Here is a 19316-nt window from a genome sequence, read left to right on the forward strand (position 1 = left end):
TCGTAGAGACAGGTGTGTGTGTGTGTGTGTGTGGGGGGGGGGTGTGGTGTGGGTACTGCACCATAAGATACACTCATTTATATGGATTTGTCATTCTCCCTATAAAAGAAAACAGCTAATCCCCAGAAGCTCTCCCTGAGTCAGGAAGCACCGCTCTCCCTCGTCAACTGTGGGCTCCCACTGTTTCACATGCAGCAGGAGTGAAGATCGGACCAGGAGGGCGGAGGCAGTGGACGTGGTATTCATTCATCATTCTGCCACGTGGGTCAGTAAGACTCCACTGTCGTGCCATGAACCCCAATGCACCCCGAGCCCGGCCTGTACGACCCTCAATTCCTCTTAGATTTGGAAGCAGGTGTGAGGTGGAAGGGGACAACAGGGAGTCGGTGCAATTCCTTCACAAGCATCTTTGCCCCTTTTCCCCTTATCGCCACCCTAGGATGAATCCACCTTTTCCAACAGAAGCAGAGAACAAACCTGACTCCATATACGATCTGTTTCTCTAATTCTAACCCCGGTGCTCTGTGGCTTCTGCTTAGCCATGCTGGCTTGCAGCTTCTGTAAAGGAATGCTGCCGAGAGCCTGAATTATACAGGACAGCCCATTCTCAAGGGTCTGACCTTTCCATTCAGATACTTTCTTCACATGCAAAGTGAGACATCGGTGCGAATCAAAGAACAAGCCCCTTCCAGGCCTTCCAGTTCATGAGAAGCTTCAACTTCGTATGGAGTTCTTTGTGATTGGGCTATGGCCAAGTTTTATTGTACACCTTCCAAATTTTTTTTTAGGATGAGCTTATACTATTTTCATAACAGAAAAGAATAATTCATTTTAAAACATAACATTTCTCATTGTTACTCAGACATTTTCACAAGCTAAGATGCTTGTATTCCCGTACTAAACTTACTATGTGACTCTCCACGAATATAAAACAATGTCCCAACACATGCTTATCCAACAGGCTGTATGAAACAAATGTAAAATTTTATTTAATAGGCAAAATTGGATCTGTGACTCCATGCCGTTGTTTAGTCACTAAGTCTTGTTTGCCTCTTTTACGACCCCATGGACTGTAGCCTGGCAGGCTGCTCTGTTCCATGGGATTTCCCAGGCAAGAATCCTGGAGTGGGTTGCCATTTCCTCCTTCAGAGGATCTTCCCAACTCAGGGACGGAGCCCACATCTCCTGCGTTGGCAGGCAGCTTCTTTACCACTGAGCCACCAAGGAAGCCCCTGTGACTCTACACAAGATGATAAGGATGAAACTAAACAGCCCAAAGATCCAATCTCAGCCAAAATCTCATACCACATAGAGAAATTAGCAGGACTTAAATATTTAACAATGCCTTGTAATTTTTTTAGACTTCTGGGTTTCAAAATTTCTGACAAAGTAATTCACAAGCCATAATTAACAAAAACAGGCAACCTCCCCCAAAGTCTCCCAGAGCAAAAGTAAATTCCTCAGAGCCCCCCTCCCACCCCCAGTCAGCATGCTGTGAACAGTGGCATGCCAACAGTAAAGCCAGCAGCAAACAACAGAAGCCAGAGAGGGTTTGGATCTTGCTCCGAACTGGCGTCTGCTGAAAATGGCTTTAGCCAAAGAAGGCTGTGATTAGAAGATCATGACATTTCCAGCACCCACTTATTAGCACGTCTGAATCACAAAAAGGAGATCATACAGTCTTTACAAACAGAGTCCCCATTCCAGGATATTTACAAATACTTTTGCTGTTTCAGCCCTCAGAGCAACTCAGTCACTGCTCTGGAGGCAGACAAAGGATGCAGACACCCTAACTAATCACTCCAGGTGGTCTCCCAAGTAAGACCCCCATCACTTCCTGGTTGCTCCGACCATAAAACTATGCATCCTTTCTCTTCATCGCCCCACTTCCCATTCATCAAATCCTTGCAGCACTACCTCTAAAACACATCCCATCCATCTGTTCTTCTCTCCTTTTCCCCAATGCCATTCCTCAGCCAAGCCCCAGCATCTCTCCCTTAGACTACTTCCACAGCCATGCTTCTAACTGTACCCCTGGCCCCGGGTCACTCCCTTCTTCTCATAGTGGCCACACGACAATCCTCTCTCACCGTCAGTATTTCTCACGCTGGCCTCCTTTTCCTCCCTACCTTTGCCAAGCCGTTCTCATCTGCTGTCCCCACCGCTTACTTAGATTTCTGTTTCTCCAGGTTGTCCCATAGCTGGCTACATTTCATCATTCCAACCCAACACAATGGCCTTCCCTGACCACTGTATCCTAACTACTATCAATCTGCATTTGTGTGATTCTTTCCCCCTGATAATGTCCCATAGGATCCTAAAGACACATCCCCAGCAAGAAAAGGCCCAGAGCCTAAAACAAAGCACACAGTAGACACAGACTGACTTTTAATCAAATGAATGCTTCAGATTAAATCAGGACCCAACTTTTCAATCCTCTCTGTCCCTTCAAAGTCAATGCCTTGCTTAGAAGACAAGTTGTTAATTTTCCGAAGAGACATCTCTCTCTCTGAGTATCTTCACTGTCATCCCACAGCTAGGTTAGCCTCCAACATAGAGTTCATTGCTCTTGAAACAGAAGATTCTTCAAAGATGTCAAATTAAACTTAAGACCTTGCTGACAAGTGAAGATGACTTGTACAGCGTGTCTTGACTTAGGGGAACAATTGCGTAGGCTGTCACTGTCGAAGTCAGGGCTCCGAGTCTGAGTGCGCTGATGGGTATGGCACATGGGCTGAGGCAGACGGATATTTTTGAAGGGCTGAGGAAGCTTGCTAGGAGGTTCTCTGTGCTCTAGCCAGACATTCAGTATGAGGAAAGCTCATTTGGGGCCCAGATAAGAGGATCAACTATCTGATATGTTAGATGGGCCTCCTCTCAAGGTAATTTCACTCTAATTTGCAGAGTGAACTACAGAGTGAGACTGATGGCTGATTTTCTGCATAGTATCATGATTCAGAAATCAGTTTTACACGTTCATCATCTCTTTTGTTTCTCAGGACAGTTCCAAAAGCTTGGCCAGATGTACTAATTATACCTGTTTTATATATGTGAGTATGAGATTTGCGATCCCATCATGAGTAAATATGGAAACTTGATTTAGAATCAAGATCTTAGATCATCTAGAGATGCTAATGAACCAATAAGAGAGAAAATGCAACAGTCATTTTCAAAAGCAACCTTTTTGAGGTACAATTTATATACAATAAAATACACTCCTATTTTAAGGGCTCAGTTTGTTGATTTTTGACATATAAACACACTCTTATACATACCACCTCAATCAAGATATAGCATGTCTTATCCTCTGAAAAGTTCCTCCATATCCCTCCATCCTCCATTCTCCCCTTTATCTCCGATCTCTGCCCCAGGAAGCCACCGATGTCCTTCCTGTCACTATATAGTGATGCGTATTTTTCTACAACTTCATACAAATTAAATCAGACAGTCTGAATTCTTTTTGCATGTGGCTCCTTACACTCAGCATATTTCTGAGACACAACCATATTGTTACACATGTTAGTATGTATACAAATACACACACACACACACACACGTTTCCAGGTGGCACAGTAGTGAAGACTCCACCTGCCAACGCAGGTACGCAAGACTCAGGTTTGATCCCTGGATCAGGAAGATTCCCTGGAGTAGGAAATGGCAATCCGCGCCAGTAGTCTTGCCTGGAAAATTCCAAGGACAGAGGAGCCTGAAGGGTTATAGTCCATGGGGTCGCAAAGAGTCAGATACATCTGAATGACTGAAAGTGAGCATGCGTGCACACACACACACACACACACACACACACACGTCATATCCTTTTTTTCTCTGTAAATACTTTGGAGTAGAATGGCTAGATCCTATGATAGGGTATATTAATTTTACACAAAATGAAAACCGTGGTCCAACGTAGCTTTCCCATTTTACATTCCGCCCAGCAGGATATGAGAGTTCCAGTTGCTTCATGTCCTTACCAACACTTGGTATTGTCAGCCTTCTAATTTTGTCCATTTTAATAGGTATGAGGTGGTATTTCATTATGGTTTGAATATGGGTTTCCTTGGGGCTAACAATATTGAACATTTCTTAACATGCTTATTGCCCAGCTATACGACTTCTGCAAAGGGCAATTTTCAAGGTAAGAGATATAAATTTCACATGTGTAAGAATTTGCTTTATTTTAGAAACAATTTTTGAAAAATAGAACTTGGAAAAATATTTACTAAAAGAGTCATGAAATATTCAGATTATGAAGATCAAATATATTTAGAGGCTAAACTAAAAATAATGAAGGCAGTAATATGGTAGAAAATATTCACATTTTATTTGCTTTGTATTTTGCACTGTACACTCATCTAATGCTCTAAGAAACTAGGGGACTGGAATTTGAAGAAAGGAGCTCAGACTGAATTAACTTGACGTCAGCAAAGAAGGGAAAAGCTCTGCTCTTTTCCCTTCCAATTATTCCTTCTTCCCTAGACTTCATTTTATAGATCATGGGCTCAATTATTCACTGTATCTTTTTATATCTAGTCTCATAAAACTGTAAGATGAATCATTACAAAATTAATATTCAACAGGCTTTATATAACTCTGCTTAATGCCATGTATAACTCAGATTTTTATCACCCCAAGGCCTCTCAAGATCTATAAATGCCACTACATTAATAAAATACCATGTATTTAACTCTAACATTCCCATCACAACTCAATACCACAAAACCACTCAATTTAAACTAGACAACCAGACAGACACCGATGATGGACATGGACTACACAGAAAAGGTCAGGCTCTGCATCAGAAGTCCGGTGATGACAACAAGGTCACGCTCTAACCCATTTGTTTTGAGAAACTCAATAGTTCTAATAAAAATGAGCTTATTGTGCTTCTAGGGGCACTCACACAGGAACCATTATGAATGTTTTATATCACGTGGTCCCAAAGAGCTTCTCACTCTTAAGTAATCATCACCTTCCAGGAAGAAAAAAAAAAAAGCTGCTGAATGCATCTGCTAGATACCACCTCATAACCCCCATCCAACAGAAGCAGAAGAAGAGATTAAGAAGAGGTGGCAAGAATCCACAGAAGATTCCTGACCCAGATAACCACGATGGTGTGGTCACTCACCTAGAGCCAGACATCCTGGAGTGTGAAGTCAAGTGGGCCTTAGAAAGCATCACTACGAACAAAGCTAGTGGAGGTGATGAAATTCCAGCTAAGCTATCTCAAGTCCTAAAAGATGATGCTGTTGAAGTGCTGCGCTCAATATGTCAGCAAATTTGGACAACTCAGCAGTGGCCGCAGGACTGGAAAAGGTCAGTTTTCATTCCAATTTCAAGGAAAGGCAATGGCAAAGAATGTCCAAACTACCGCACAGTTGCACTCATTTCACATGTAGCAACATTTATGCTCAAAATCCTTCAAGCTAGGCTTTAGCAGTACATCAACTGAGAACTTCCAGATGTACCAGCTGGATTTAGGAAAGGCAGAGGAACCAGAGATCAAATTGCCTGCATTCATTGGATCATAGAGAAAGCAAAGGAATTCCACAAAAACATCTAACTTCTGTGTCATTGACATGCTAAAGCCTTTGACTATGTGGATCATAACAAACTGTGGAAAACTCTTGAGAAGATGGGAATACCAGATGACCTTACCTGTCTCCTGAGACACCTGTATGCAGGTCAAGAAGCGATAGTTAGAACTAGACATGGAACAACTGACTGGATCAAAATTGAGAATGGAGAATATAAGGGTGTATATTGTCACCCTACTTAAGAAGCACTGTAGGGCTTCCCTGGCGGCTCAGTGGTAAAGCATCCACTTGCCAACGCAGGGGATGTGGGTTCGATCTCTGGTCCAGGAAGATCCCACATGCCACGGAGCTGAGTTGCCCTAAGCCCTTGCCCCACAACTACTGAAGCCCCAAGCTCCAGAGCCCATGCTCTGCAATTAGAGGGTAGCACCTACTTTCCACAACTAGAGAAAAGCCCGAACAGAAATGAAGACTCAGCACAGCCAAGAATAAAATCAATATATACATAAAAGTATAAAAAAAAGCAGTGTAATAAGCCTGTATATACAAACAAGAAGACAGGATTTAGGGTGCAGCTGGAATGAGGTGAAGGAGTCATGCTGAACACCATCTGGAACCAGACAAAAAAGCCTGTTGGAATCCTGATTCCTGCCACTTGCCTAGTAGGTAACCTTGAGCAAGTCACTTAAACATTTTACCCCAATTCCCTTATCTTGAGAAACAAAGCTAGTAATTGCTACCTTCTTTTACCAATGCCAGGTATTGAGTTAAACTTCATTAAGTTCCCAGGGGAACCTGGCACAGAGTCTGAATTTGACAAACATTTGTCAAATGAATGAAAGAATCGTGACCAAACACATGCTGGGTCTTTAACAGCAAAAGTGGCACTTGGGCAGAGCAGAGAGTGAGGAAACAGGAATGAGACAGTAGTCCTGCCTTCCACCTAGTTAAAGGGACAGAGAATATATATTATTCTTACACCCACGCACACACAAATACATATATGTATATACAGGCTTCCCAAGTGGCGCCAGTGGTAAAGAACCCACCTGCCAATGCAGGAGATGCAAAAGACTCAATCCCTAGGTTAGGAAGACCCCTGGAGAAGGGAATGGCTACTTACGCTAGTATTCTTGCCTGGAAAATCCTATAGACAGAGGAGCTTGGTGGGCTATAATCCATGGAGCAGCAAAGAGTTGGACAGAGCTGAGCATACACACACACACAGGCTGTAACCTATAGCCAATCAGTAACAAATATACAGCAAAGTCCTAAAGAAGCACGCTTGATATAGCCAGGTCAGGGAGATGCAGCCAGCTCAGCTACAGCAATCCCTTGAGCCACCAATGAGCTGTCCATATGTAAAGTCAAAAGAACCACATAAAAAACAGAACCATATATTGAACCCAGTATAGCCAAAGCTGTCATTTTAACCTGAAAGCAATTTGAGTTTACTAATGCGGCCCTTTACATTCTATCTTTTTATGCTCTAAGCCTTAGAATCCTGTGTGCATTTGTGTTTACACGACATGTCAGTTGAGTCTGGCCACGCTGCAGATTATCAGCAGCCATGTGTGGCTACTGGCTTCTGTACTGGACAGCGTGGTTCCAGATGTATGGAGATGGGGGTGTCTGCTGAGGACAGACGCAGGCAGGTGGGCTTGTGGAGCAAGGGGGGTTTGAATGGATGGACATGAAAAGATGTGACTTTGGGTGCTTTTCAGAGCTCTCTGCTGGCATGAAGGCTCTGGTGGGAGCACCTTCTAGAAGGCTCCTTGACCCTGTTCCTTCTGCCTCCAGGAGTTTCTGAATCTGCTCCCTGCTGGTGCACAAGCCGCACTGGGACCTTGTTCTTGCTCTCTGCGGCCCCTCCACACCCCCACGCTGTCCCTTCCTTCCTGGATCTCCTTACTTGGCACAATGCCCGGTGTGTGGAAAGCACAGGTACGTACTTTAAAAAAGTGATTTCTTCGTGGCACCGCATGGCTCTAACTAAATCAAATACAAAGTGAATACCTGAGACAGCCAAACTCTGGCTCCCAGAGCCACAAGGTCTGGCAGAGCCCCAGTTCGCCCTCCAGCCACAGAGTCAGGAGCTAAACAGGTGCTGGAGCCATTCCCAGCAGAAAAGCCAACGGGCACCCGCGCTCAAGAGGGGATGGGTGGGCACACAGCCAGGCTGTGAGCGTGGCCCTTGCAAGAGACATCTGACCCGCCACCTGCAAGTGCTGGTCAAGTCCACCTTCTTTTGGCCGCACCGCATGGCACGGGGGGATCTTAGTTCCCCAGCCAGGGATGGAATCTGCGCCCCCTGCAGTGGAAGCTCGGACTCATACCCACTAGACCGCCAAGGAAGTCCCCAGGTTCGTTGTCTAAGGTAAGATGGACGAGGGAGACCCACGTGGCCGGGAAGTGTGTGGTGGCGCGTACTGAAAAGGAATTGAGGTGATGTGTAAATCAGGAATGAGAAGGACGGAGGTTAGAAGAGGAAGGCAGACCACCAGAAACCAAGAGTCATTTTACAGGCTGTCCCCCCAACAGCTGAAGACACCCTCCCCTAAGCAAGTGTTTAAAGCGGGCCCTCCTCTGGAGGCCACGCTGGGTCACGTGGGGGCTGGACCCACGGTGGCCTCCCCCTTCCCCCATCCTGTCTCCTCCCACAGCTAACATCTGGGCAACAATCACAGGCAGGCAAACAAAAGAAGTGCCTGGGGTGAAAAGACAGGACAAGCATTCTCCCCGCAGCTCCCTGCTGAGTCCCAATCACAGACTTCCTATTGGTTTGCAGGAGAAGGAATTTCTGAGTGGTCGCTAAACTCAGCTCAATAATATCATGATCCGAAGGCATGTTCCTTGTGTGGAAGTCACCCAGGACCCATCCGTTGTCAGCACGGGGGAAGGTGACCCCACTGTGCCCGGGTCTTGCAATTTTTCTCAAGTTTTAAATATAGATTTTGTGGGACATTTTCCAGCTTTAAAATGTTTGGAACAACGTCAATAAATTTTTAAACACTGGGCTGGCCCACACTGTGCGAGCCAAAGAAAGCAATCAGTGGGGCTGCCAGCTTGAGATTCCCACTCAAGTTCAAAGAGACGCAGCCGAGGTCCAGCTCCACCACCACCGGGCCGTCTGTAGCTCCGCCGTTCCATTTCGTTCTGAGGCTTAATTCGGATCAGGCACATGAAGGGCTTACCAGGGCTTCTGGCACACGGTGAAGGCAGTTAATAGCTGGCGTCGGCTAGCACTACAGAACTTCTGAGATTTATTTCTAACTGTGATATAGGGAGCAGATCACAGGAAACCCTAGAGACAAAACATCTGAAACAGGGCTCCTCTCCCACGAATGATTCCCTGTCTCTTTAATTCTGTTTCACGGGTTAGATTTATGTGCTTTCATTTTACTGTCAGAATTTATGAAACTCGATCTGGCTGCATAAAGGCAGCAAGGAAGTCGGGGAAGGTAAAGCGAAAGCTGAGGTTGGTATAAGTTTTCTAGAAAGTACTTTGGTGATGTTTCCCAGGTGGCTCAGTGATAAAGAATCTGCCTGCCAAAGCAGGAGTCGTCTCGCAGGAGTTGAGAGTTCGATCCCTGGAGGAGCAAATGACAAGCCACTCCAGTATTCTTGCCTGGAAAATCCCATGGACAGAGGAGCCTGATGGGCTACAGTCCATGCGGCTGCAAAGAGTCAGACATGACTGAGCACACACACAATGCTTAGCAAAGATCAAAAAAAAAAAAAAAAAAATTGTATGCCTTTTGACTCAGGCATTCCACTGTAAGAAATTTTTAGCCTAAGTAAAAACTGATGGTTTTTCATAAAGACTTAATCCTAAGAATCTTTACGACAGGGAAGACTACAATGAATGAAATGAAAACAATTAAGGAAATTAAATGCCCATAAATAGGGGGTTGGTTGCAAGAGTTACGCTAGAAAGCTGATTTCTGTCTATCACGGCCCCCATGACTCTCAGGGCACTTATGATGTTCCGTGTATGTCTCACACGGACCCCACCATTGGAGCCGAGGGCCTGTCAGTCTCGTTCACTGCTGAGTGCACCACTATACACAAGCTAGCACATAATGGTAACCAACAAATATTTAAATACATCCAATCATATGTAGTGTCAGTCTACTTTTATTTAAAAAAAAAAAGGCATGTATTTCTGGAAGTTCTATTATTTGCGCTTTTCCCTAGATAGGGTCTCACTACACTCTCAGGACCTTCTGCTGACTTTTGTAAGTAAACTTTTTTTTATTATTAACTTATTTATTGTAAGTAAACTCTTACTGGAACAGAGTCATGCTCCTTCTTTTACACACCCTCTAGGGCTGCTTTTGCAGGATAATGGAGACCTGAGTACTTGCAACACAGACCATCTGGTCCTTCAGAAAAGTTAGCTGACTCCAGCTCTAGGTCTTACAAGTTTTTAGGAGTGCTTTCACACACACACACAAGGTGGGAAACAAATCCTCAGGGAGGGCGTTGGGGAGTTTTACACTCCACTGCACAGTGCTTAGTAATGGACAGCAGAAGAATAATAAAGGCAAATGCAAAAATATGGACACCTCGGGCCGCCACTTTTTCTTTTCCCCAAAGATTTAACGCTGGCTCCTGAAATTGCCTGAAGCTTTCTATCTACTTTAAAATGTTGTTGTTCTTTATTGCAAAGTGGTGTCCAAATCTTTTGAGAAGCCACAGACTGTAGCCCACCAGGTCCTCTGGCCATGGAGTTTCCCAGGCTGAATACTGGAGGGGGTTGCCATTTCCACCTCTAGGGGATCCTCCTGACCCCGGGATCAAACCCACGTCTCTTCCATTAGCAGCTGGCTTCTTTACCACTGAGCCAGGAGGGAACAAAACGAGTGATACTGCAGTTAAAAAAAAAATTAAATGTTAAAAAAAAAGACAAACGCCAGGTGCCGCGTGCCTTAGGGACTGGTATTCCTGGAGACCAAGCCCCTCTCCCCGCTCCCCCCGCACCCCGCGTCCCCCGCTGAAGTGTGGTGCAGCTGAGAACTGGGAACGGGGCGCCAGCGAATAAGCCCTCCTGGGCCCTGGAGTGCCCGGTCCCCTGTGGATGGGAACCAGATCCCTGATCCGGGCGGGCTCTCCTACATCTCAAGCAAGTTGAGTGCACCCACAGAACGATGGACTTCTGTGCTGGAAGAGCTTTGAAAAGTCATCACCTGTTCCCCAGGGTTCCTGGTGCTGAAGTTCCCACCTGCACCTTCCGTCCTCGGGAGTCACACCGCCTATGGATGGCAGCACCATCAGCATTGCTGCTAGGGAGGGACTTGGGATTTCTGGGAAAGGGGACGCTACGGAGGAAAGAGTATCCAGACACGAGCCCTGGGCTCTTTCTTCCAGCACATTCCACAGAAAGCTACCACCCAGGACACCACTTTCTCTAGGGCTCTGGTTGCCCAACCTACCCTAGCTGGGTGTGGAGAAGTGCTGCCGCCTTGTGGAAGTTTTCTCGAACTACAAGTGCCAGAGCGGAATTTGGGGTGGCTCAAGAGTGTCAAAACTTCAGTTCAGTTCAGTTCAGTTCAGTCGCTCAGTCGTGTCCGACTCTTTGCGACCCCATGAATTGCAGCACGCCAGGCCTCTCTGTCCATCACCAACTCCCGGAGTTCACTCAAACTCACATCCATCGGGTCGGTGATGCCATCAAGCCATCTCGTCCCCTTCTCCTCCTGCCCTCAATCCCTCCCAGCATCAGAGTCTTTTCCAATGAGTTAACTCTTCGCATGAGGTGGCCAAAGTACTGGAGTTTCAGCTTTAGCATCATTCCTTCCAATGAACACCCAGGACTGACCTCCTTTAGAATGGACTGGTTGGATCTCTTTGCAGTCCAAGGGACTCTCAAGAGTCTTCTCCAACACCACAGTTCAAAAGCATCAATTCTTGGGCGCTCAGCCTTCTTCACAGTCCAACTCTCACATCCATACATGACCACAGGAAAAACCATAGCTTTGACTAGATGGACCTTTGTTGGCAAAGTAATGTCTCTGCTCTTGAATATGCTATCTAGGTTGGTCATAACTTTTCTTCCAAGGAGTAAGCATCTTTTAATTTCATGGCTGCAGTCACCATCTGCAGTAATTTTGGAGCCCAAAAAAACAGAGTCTGACACTGTTTCCAATGTTTCCCCATATATTTCCCATGAAGTGATGGGACCGGATGCCATGATCTTCGTTTTCTGAATGTTGACCTTTAAGCCAACTTTTTCAGTCTCCTCTCACTTTCATCAAGAGGCTCTTTAGTTCCTCTTCACTTTCTGCCATAAGGGTGGTGTCATCTGCATATCTGAGGTTATTGATATTTCTCCCGGAAATCTTAACTTCAAAGCAAAAAATGGGAAAAAAAGGAAACACTAACAGATTTCATGTTCTTGGGCTCCAAAATCACCTCCAATGGTAACTGCAGCCATGAAATTAAAAGATACTTGCTTTGGAAGAAAAGCTATGACAAACTTAGACAGTGTATTAAAAAGCAGAGATATCACTTTGCCAACAGTCAAAGTTGTAGTCAAAGCTATGATTTTTCCAGTAGTCATGTATGGATGTGAGAGTTGGACCATAAAGAAGGCTGAGCGCCCAAGAATTGATGCTTTTGAACTATGGTGCTGAAGAAGACTCTTGAGAGTCCCTTGGACTGCAAGGAGATCAATCCTAAAGGAAATCAACTCTGAATATTCATCGGAAGGACTGATGCTGAAGCTGAAGCTCCAATACTGTGGCCACCTGATGCAACGAGCTGACTCATTGAAAAAGACCCTGATGCTGGGAAAGACTGAAGACAGGAGGAGAAGGGGGAGGCAGAGATGAGATAGTTGGATGGACTAACCGACTCAGTGGACATGAGTTTGGCAAACTTCAGGAGATGGTGAAGGACAGGGAAGCCTGGCATGCTGCAGTGCATGGAGTTGCAAAGAGCTGGACACAACTGAGCCACTGAACAACCACGTGGCCTGGCAATCCCACTCCTGGGCCTGTATGCCAAGGAAAACCATAATTTGAAAAGACACCTGTACTCTAAAGAAGTTAGGACGGTGGGATTCAAACACACGCAGTATCATGTATGAAAGAGATCATCAAGAAGCACCTACTGCACAGCACAGGGAACGCTACCCAGTCTCTAGAACCTGTAGAAGAAAGTGAATAAGAGCTGATATGCTGCTGCTGCTGCTGCTAAGTCGCTTCAGTCGTGTCCGACTCTGTGCGACCCCAGAGACGGCAGCCCAGCAGGCTGCCCCGTCCCTGGGATTCTCCAGGCAAGAACACTGGAGTGGGTTGCCATTTCCTTCTCCAATGCGTGAAAGTGAAAAGTGAAAGTGAAGTCGCTCAGTCGCATGCGACTCTAAGCGACCCCATGGACTACAGCCCACCAGGCTCCTCCACCCATGGGATTTTCCAGGCATGAGTGCTGGAGTGGGGTGCCATTGTCTTCTCTGAAGAGCTGATACATGTATATGCATAAATTAATCCCTTTGTGCTACATCAAAAACAACCACAACACTGTAAGTCAATTGCAACCCACTATAGAAGCAAAATCAAATCTAAAAAGTAAAAAAGGAAACTAAACCAAAGTCCTTAGGCCTCAGGGAATGGGCTAGTGTCACATGCCAGGACCCAGGCTGCCTGGGGTCCCCCAGGCTGAACTGTGGGGCAGCTGAGGGAGCTGGGGACGAGGTGCCAGAGAATTAACCCTTCTTGGGCCTGGAAGACCAGGTCTCCTGTGGATGGGGCCCCGCTCTCCTGATCCAGGTGGGTCCTCCTACACCTCAAGCAAGTCGAGTAACCCAAACAACGGTGGACCTCTGTGCCAGAAGAGCTTTGAAAAGTCACCTGCTCCCCAGGGCTCTGGGTGCTGGGGTTCCCACTGGCAACCTCCTTCCTCGCGAGTCATCCTGCCTATGGACGAAAGCACCCTCAGCATCGCCATTATGGCAGGGCTTGAGATTTCTGAGAAAGGGCCAGGCTACGTGGAAAAAGTACCAAAACAGGAGCCCTAGGATCTTTCTTCTGGCATACTCCACTGGAAGCCGCTACCCTGGAACACCGCTTCTCTAGGGCGCTGGTTGCTCAAGCAACCCTAGCGGGGCACAGGGGAGTGCTGCCACCTTGTGGAGATTTTTTGGAACTACAGGCGCCAGAGCTGTGCTTCTGGGCGCCTCAGAATCACAAGGCCTGTAAAAGGACAGCAGCCTGTAAGTAATGTCCACTGGCAGGTCATCAAAAAAGAATTCAAAAGAGGGCAGATCATGCAGAAGCCAATTTCCAGAGGTCAATTTAAATTAGACGCACATGTTTTTTTTTTTTCCCTCTTCTATTTGTTTTTTTTTAAAGCACATATTTTAAATATGCTCCATAATTTTCATTATCCAGAGCTGCAAATCACTGCAGCAAGGTAACTGCTTGTAGCAGTCACAACGGCCATCACCAATCAGTCTACACACAAGGAATGTGGGAAAGGAAGGGCATGCATGAATCAGGACCCTCCTACCTTGCTTTGAGAAATGGAAGTGGGCAACAGCCACCATGGAAGACAGTGAGGTCAGTCTTGAAAAAGCAGAGCTATCACATGACCTGGCAATCCCACCCCTGGACCTGTAGGCCAAGGAAAATCACAATTTGAAAAGACACCTGTACCCTGAAGTTCACTACAGCACCACAGGCAATAGCAAGCGAACAACAGCTCCCTGGACAGACGCCCGGAGAAGACGTGGTCAGTCTGTACCATGGAACAGGACTCAGCCAGGAAAGTGAGTTATTGCCTTGGCAGCCACACGGATGGACCTGGAGATGATCATGCTGACTGAAGCAAGTGGGACAGGGAACAACAGAACTTCTATGACATCTATTAGAGGTGGAATCTAAAACATGATATAAATGCACTCATTTGTGAAACAGACTCAAAGACTGTGGAAAGAAACTTATGTTTCCCAAGGGATGAAAAAATGAGGTAAAGTGGGGAGGGTAGGGAGAACTCAGGAGGATAAGATTTACACATGCACAATACTACATATGAACTAGATCATCAAGCACTTGATGTATTACTGCAAGTAGTAGTTTGCAGCAAGTACTGCAAAGCACAGGCAACGCTCCTCAAACAGTCTCTAATAAACCATACAGGAAAGATGTAACTAAAAGTTGAGGTATGTATATATATGAATAAGTGAATCTGTGTGGAATGCACTGAAAACAACCACAGCATTGTAAGCCCACTACGTTCCAACATAAAGCAAAAGTCAAATCTAAAAAAAGAAAGAGAAGTAAAAAATACTGCCCTTAGGTCCCAGGGCCTGGGCTGTTGTCACCTCCAGGAGCAAGGGCCGACCCAGGTCCCCCAGGATGAACTGTGATGCAGCTGATGGAGCTGAGGGCAAGGTGCCAGCAAATGACACCTTTCTGGGCCTACAGTGCCCGGTCCCCTGTGGATAGGACTCCTGATCCAGGTGGGCCCTCCCACACCTCAAGCAAGTCGAGTATACCGAAAAAATGGTGGGCTTCTGTGCCAAAACAGCTTTGAAAACTTACCTGCTCCCCAGGTTTCCTGATGCTGGGGTTCCCACTGGAAGCCAGAGTCACTGAGTCACGCCCTTTGTTTGAGAGCACTCTCAGCATCGCTGTTAGGGCAGGGCTTGGGATTTATAGGAAAGGGCACATGATGCCGGAAAAGTACCAAGATGTGAGCCCTGGGCTCTTCTGACACATTCCACTAGAAGCCACCACCCAGGACACCACTTTCTCTAGGGCTCCGGTTGCCCACGCCACCCTAGCGGGGCGCGGAGAAGTGCTGCCTCCTTGTGGAGCCTTGCTGGAACTACAAGTTCCCAAGTGGTGCTTCTGGCTCTTCAGAGTCACAAGGCTTGCTGGGCTGTAAGGGACACCAACCCGCAAGCAATGTCCTCTGGCAGGTCATCGAAACAAATTCAAAAGAGGGCAGATTGTTCGGAGGTCACTTTCCCAAGCTCAACTTAACTTTACCGAACACGAGTTTTGGGTTTTTTTTTTTCCCTTCTGTTTTTTAAAAAGCATATATTTTAAATATGTTCCATAACGCTCATTTTCGAGAGCTGCAAATCACAACTTCAGCAAGGGATCTCTCTGCACCATTCACAATGGCCATCACCAACGGTCTGCACACAAGGAATGCAGGAAAGGAGGACACGCCAGAAACAGAACTCTTCTACCTTGTTCTGAGAAATGGAAGTGAACAGCCACCACAGAGAACAGTGTGATGTTCTTGAAAGCGCTAAGAACATAGCTACTACATGACCTGCCAGCCCACCCCTGGGCTGTAGGCCAAGGAAAATCGTAATTTCAAAAGACTCCTGTACCCTAAAGTTCACTGCAGCACCACGGGCAACAGCAAGCGAGCAACAGCTCCCTGGCCAGACGCCTGCAGAAGACGACGTGGTCAGCCTGTACTGTGAAACAGGACTCAGCCAGAAAAGTGAATTACTGCCTTTACAGCAACATGGACCTGCAGATGGTCAAGCTAAACGAAGGAAGTCAGACAGGGGACAACAGAACAACTATGACATCTCTTAGAGGTGGAATCTAAAACAGGATAAAAAAGCCTGCATGAATGACACAGACTCAGAGACGTCTAAAAGAGCTTATGGTTCCCAAGGCGGGGAAATGAGGGTAAAGAGCAGGGGCAGGAAGAACTCAGGAGGGTGGGATTCACACATACACAATACTATATATGAACTAAAACATCAAGAAGCGCCTACTGCAAAGCACAGGGAATGCTACTTAAATAGTCTCTAAGAACCTGTACAACAAAGAGTGTGAACACGAGATGGTATACATGTAAGTGAATCCATTTGCGCTATACTGAAAAAACCAAACCACCAGAAGTCAACTATATTTCAACATTAAAACAAAAACAAATCTAAAAACAAAAAAATAAGGAAAGTAAATAAAAGCCAAGAATATTGCCCTTAGGGCTTGGGGACTTGGCTGTTGTCACACCCCAGGAACCCGGGGCGTCCTGGGGTCCCCAGATGAACTGTGGTGCAGCTGAATGAATCGGGGAGGAGGTGCTGGCAAATGAACCCCTCTTGGTCCTGGAGTTCCTGTTCCCCTGTGGAAGGGACCCCAATCCCCTGATCCAGGTGGGATCTCCTACACCTCACACAAGTCGAGTACAACAACAACAACAAAAAACGAGGGACACCTGTGCCATAAAGAGCTTTGACAAGTCACCTGCTCCGCTGGCCTCCCGGTGCTGGGGTTCCCAGTGGCAGCTTCCACCCTCAGGAGTCAGCCCCTCTATGGCTACAGCATGGTTAGCATCGTTGTTTGGGTGCAGCTTGGGATTGCTGGGTAAAGGCACACTACGTGGGAAAAAGTACCAAGACAGGAGCCCGGGGCTGTTTCTTCTGGCACATTCCCCTGGAAGCTACCACCTAGGACACCATGTTTTCTAGGGCCCTGGTCTCCCTAACCACCCTAGCAGAGCATAGAGAAGTGCTGCCGTCTCGTGGATGTTTCGCACGAGTGCCAGAGCAGAGTTCCTGAGAGCTTCAGAGTCACCTGACCTGCAGGGCTGTAAAGGACGTTGTTGCTGTTGTTCAGTCACTCAGTCCTGCCGGATTCTTTGTGACCCCAAGGCCTGTAGCATGCGGCTTCCCTGTCCTTCACCATCTCCCGGAATCAGTGCGTACTAAGTCACTTCAGTCATGTCAGATCCTTTGTGACCCTATGGGCCATAGCCTGCTAAGCTCCTCTGTCCATGGGATTCTCCAGGCAAGAACTGGAGCAGGCTGCCATGTCCCTCTCCAGGAGATCTTCTTGATCAGGGATCGAATCCAAGTCTCTTATGTCTCCTGCCCTGGCAGGCTGGTTCTTTACCACTAGCGCCACCTGGGAAGCCCGTAAAGGACACCAGCCTGGAAGCAGTGGCAGGTCAAAGAATTCAAAAGAGGGCAGATCTTAGGGAACCCAATTTCCAGAGGTCAATTTTAATTTAACACACACATTTTTTTCTTTTTTCTTTTTTAAGAAGCACATACTTTAAACATGCTCCATAAGGCCCCTTTTTAGAGAGCTAGGAGTCAAAACTGCAGGAAGGTATCTCCTCACATCAGTCACAGTGGCCATCAACAAACAGTCGATTCACAAGGAACTCGGGAAAGCAAGGGCATGCATGAAACAGGACCCTCCTATCGCGTTTTGAGGAATGGATGCAGGCAGCAGCCACGATGGGGAACAGTGTGGAGGTTCTTGAAACACTAAAAACAGAGCTGCCACACTGCCGGGCAACACCACTCCTCAGCCTGATGTCAAGAAAAACCATAATTTGAAAAGACAGCTGCGCCTCAAAATTAACTCTGCACTGATGGCAAGAGCAAGCAACCAAAAGCTGCCGGGACAGATGCCTGGACGGGAAGATGAAGTCAGTCTGTACCACGGACTAGGACTCAGCCACGAAAATGAAGTACTGCCTTTGCAGCCACGTGAGTGGACCAGGAGGTGATCACGCTGACTGAAGAAAGTCAGACAGGGAACAACAGATTGACGATGAAATCTTTTAGAGATGGATTCTAAAATGTGATACTACTGCACTGATTCATGAAACAGATTCAAAGACTTCAAAAAGACGGCTATCTTTCCAAGGGGGGAATCATGGGGGCAAAGCTGGAGGACAGTAGGGAGAACTTAGGAAGGTGCGATTCACACATACACAATACAATCATGAGCTAGATCATCAAGAAGCACCTCCTGCAAAGCACAGGGAACGCTACTCAAACAGTCTCTAGTAACCTGTACAGGAAAGAACGTGAATAAGAGTTGACCTATATGTATATGTATAAGTGAATCAGTTTGCCCTACATCAAAAAAAAACCAAAAACACTGAAAGTCAACTACATTTCAACATTAAACGAAATCAAATCGAAAAAGAAAAAAAGGAAAGGAAAGTATCACCAAGAATATTGCTCTTAGGCCCCGGGGACTGGGCTGTCACATCCCAGGTGCGGGGGTCTCCCCGGGTCCCTCAGGCTGAACTGTGCTGCAGCTGAGGGAGCTGGCGATATGGTGCCAGCGAATGAACCCCTCTTGGGTCTGGCCTCTCCAGTCCCCTGTGGATGGGACCCGAATCGCCTGATCAAGGCAGGTCCTCCTACACCTCACGAAAGTCGAGTACACCCAAGAAACGGTGGACCTCTGTGCCGAAAGCGCTTTGAAAAGTCATCCGCTCCCCAGGTCCCTGCTGCTGGGGCTCCCACCTGCAGCCTCCTTCCGTGGAGTCACCACTGCGAAGGAGGACGTGCAGCCTTGACATCGCCTTTATGGTGGGGCTTGGGATTTCTGAGAAAGGGGAACGCTACGCGGGAAAGAGTACCCAGACAGGAGCCCTGGGCTCTTTCTTCTAGCTCATTCCACTGGAAGCTACCACTCAGGACACCACTTTCTCTAGGGCTCTGGTTCCCCAAGTCACCCTAGAGGAGCGCGGGGAAGTGCTGCCGCCTTGTGGACGTATCCTGGAACTACAAGTGTCAGGGCGGAGCTTCTGGGCTCTTCAGTCACAAGGCCTTGCAGGGCTGTAAAGAACACCAGCCTGCAAGCAAATGTCCTGTGTGTGTGCGCGGGGTGGCGGGGGGAGTGGGGGGAGTCAATGTCCAGAGTTCAATTTAAATTTAACCTGACATGTTTTTTTTCTTTTTCCTCTATTCGTTTTTTTTTTTTAAGCAGCACATATTTTAAATTTGCTCCATATGTTCATTTTCGAGAGCTGCGAATCAAAACTGCAGCAAGGCATCTC

This window comes from Bison bison, unplaced genomic scaffold (genome assembly GCF_000754665.1).
Source record: "Bison bison bison isolate TAMUID 2011002044 unplaced genomic scaffold, Bison_UMD1.0 scf7180017864474, whole genome shotgun sequence".
NCBI classification, from domain to species: Eukaryota; Metazoa; Chordata; class Mammalia; order Artiodactyla; family Bovidae; genus Bison; species Bison bison.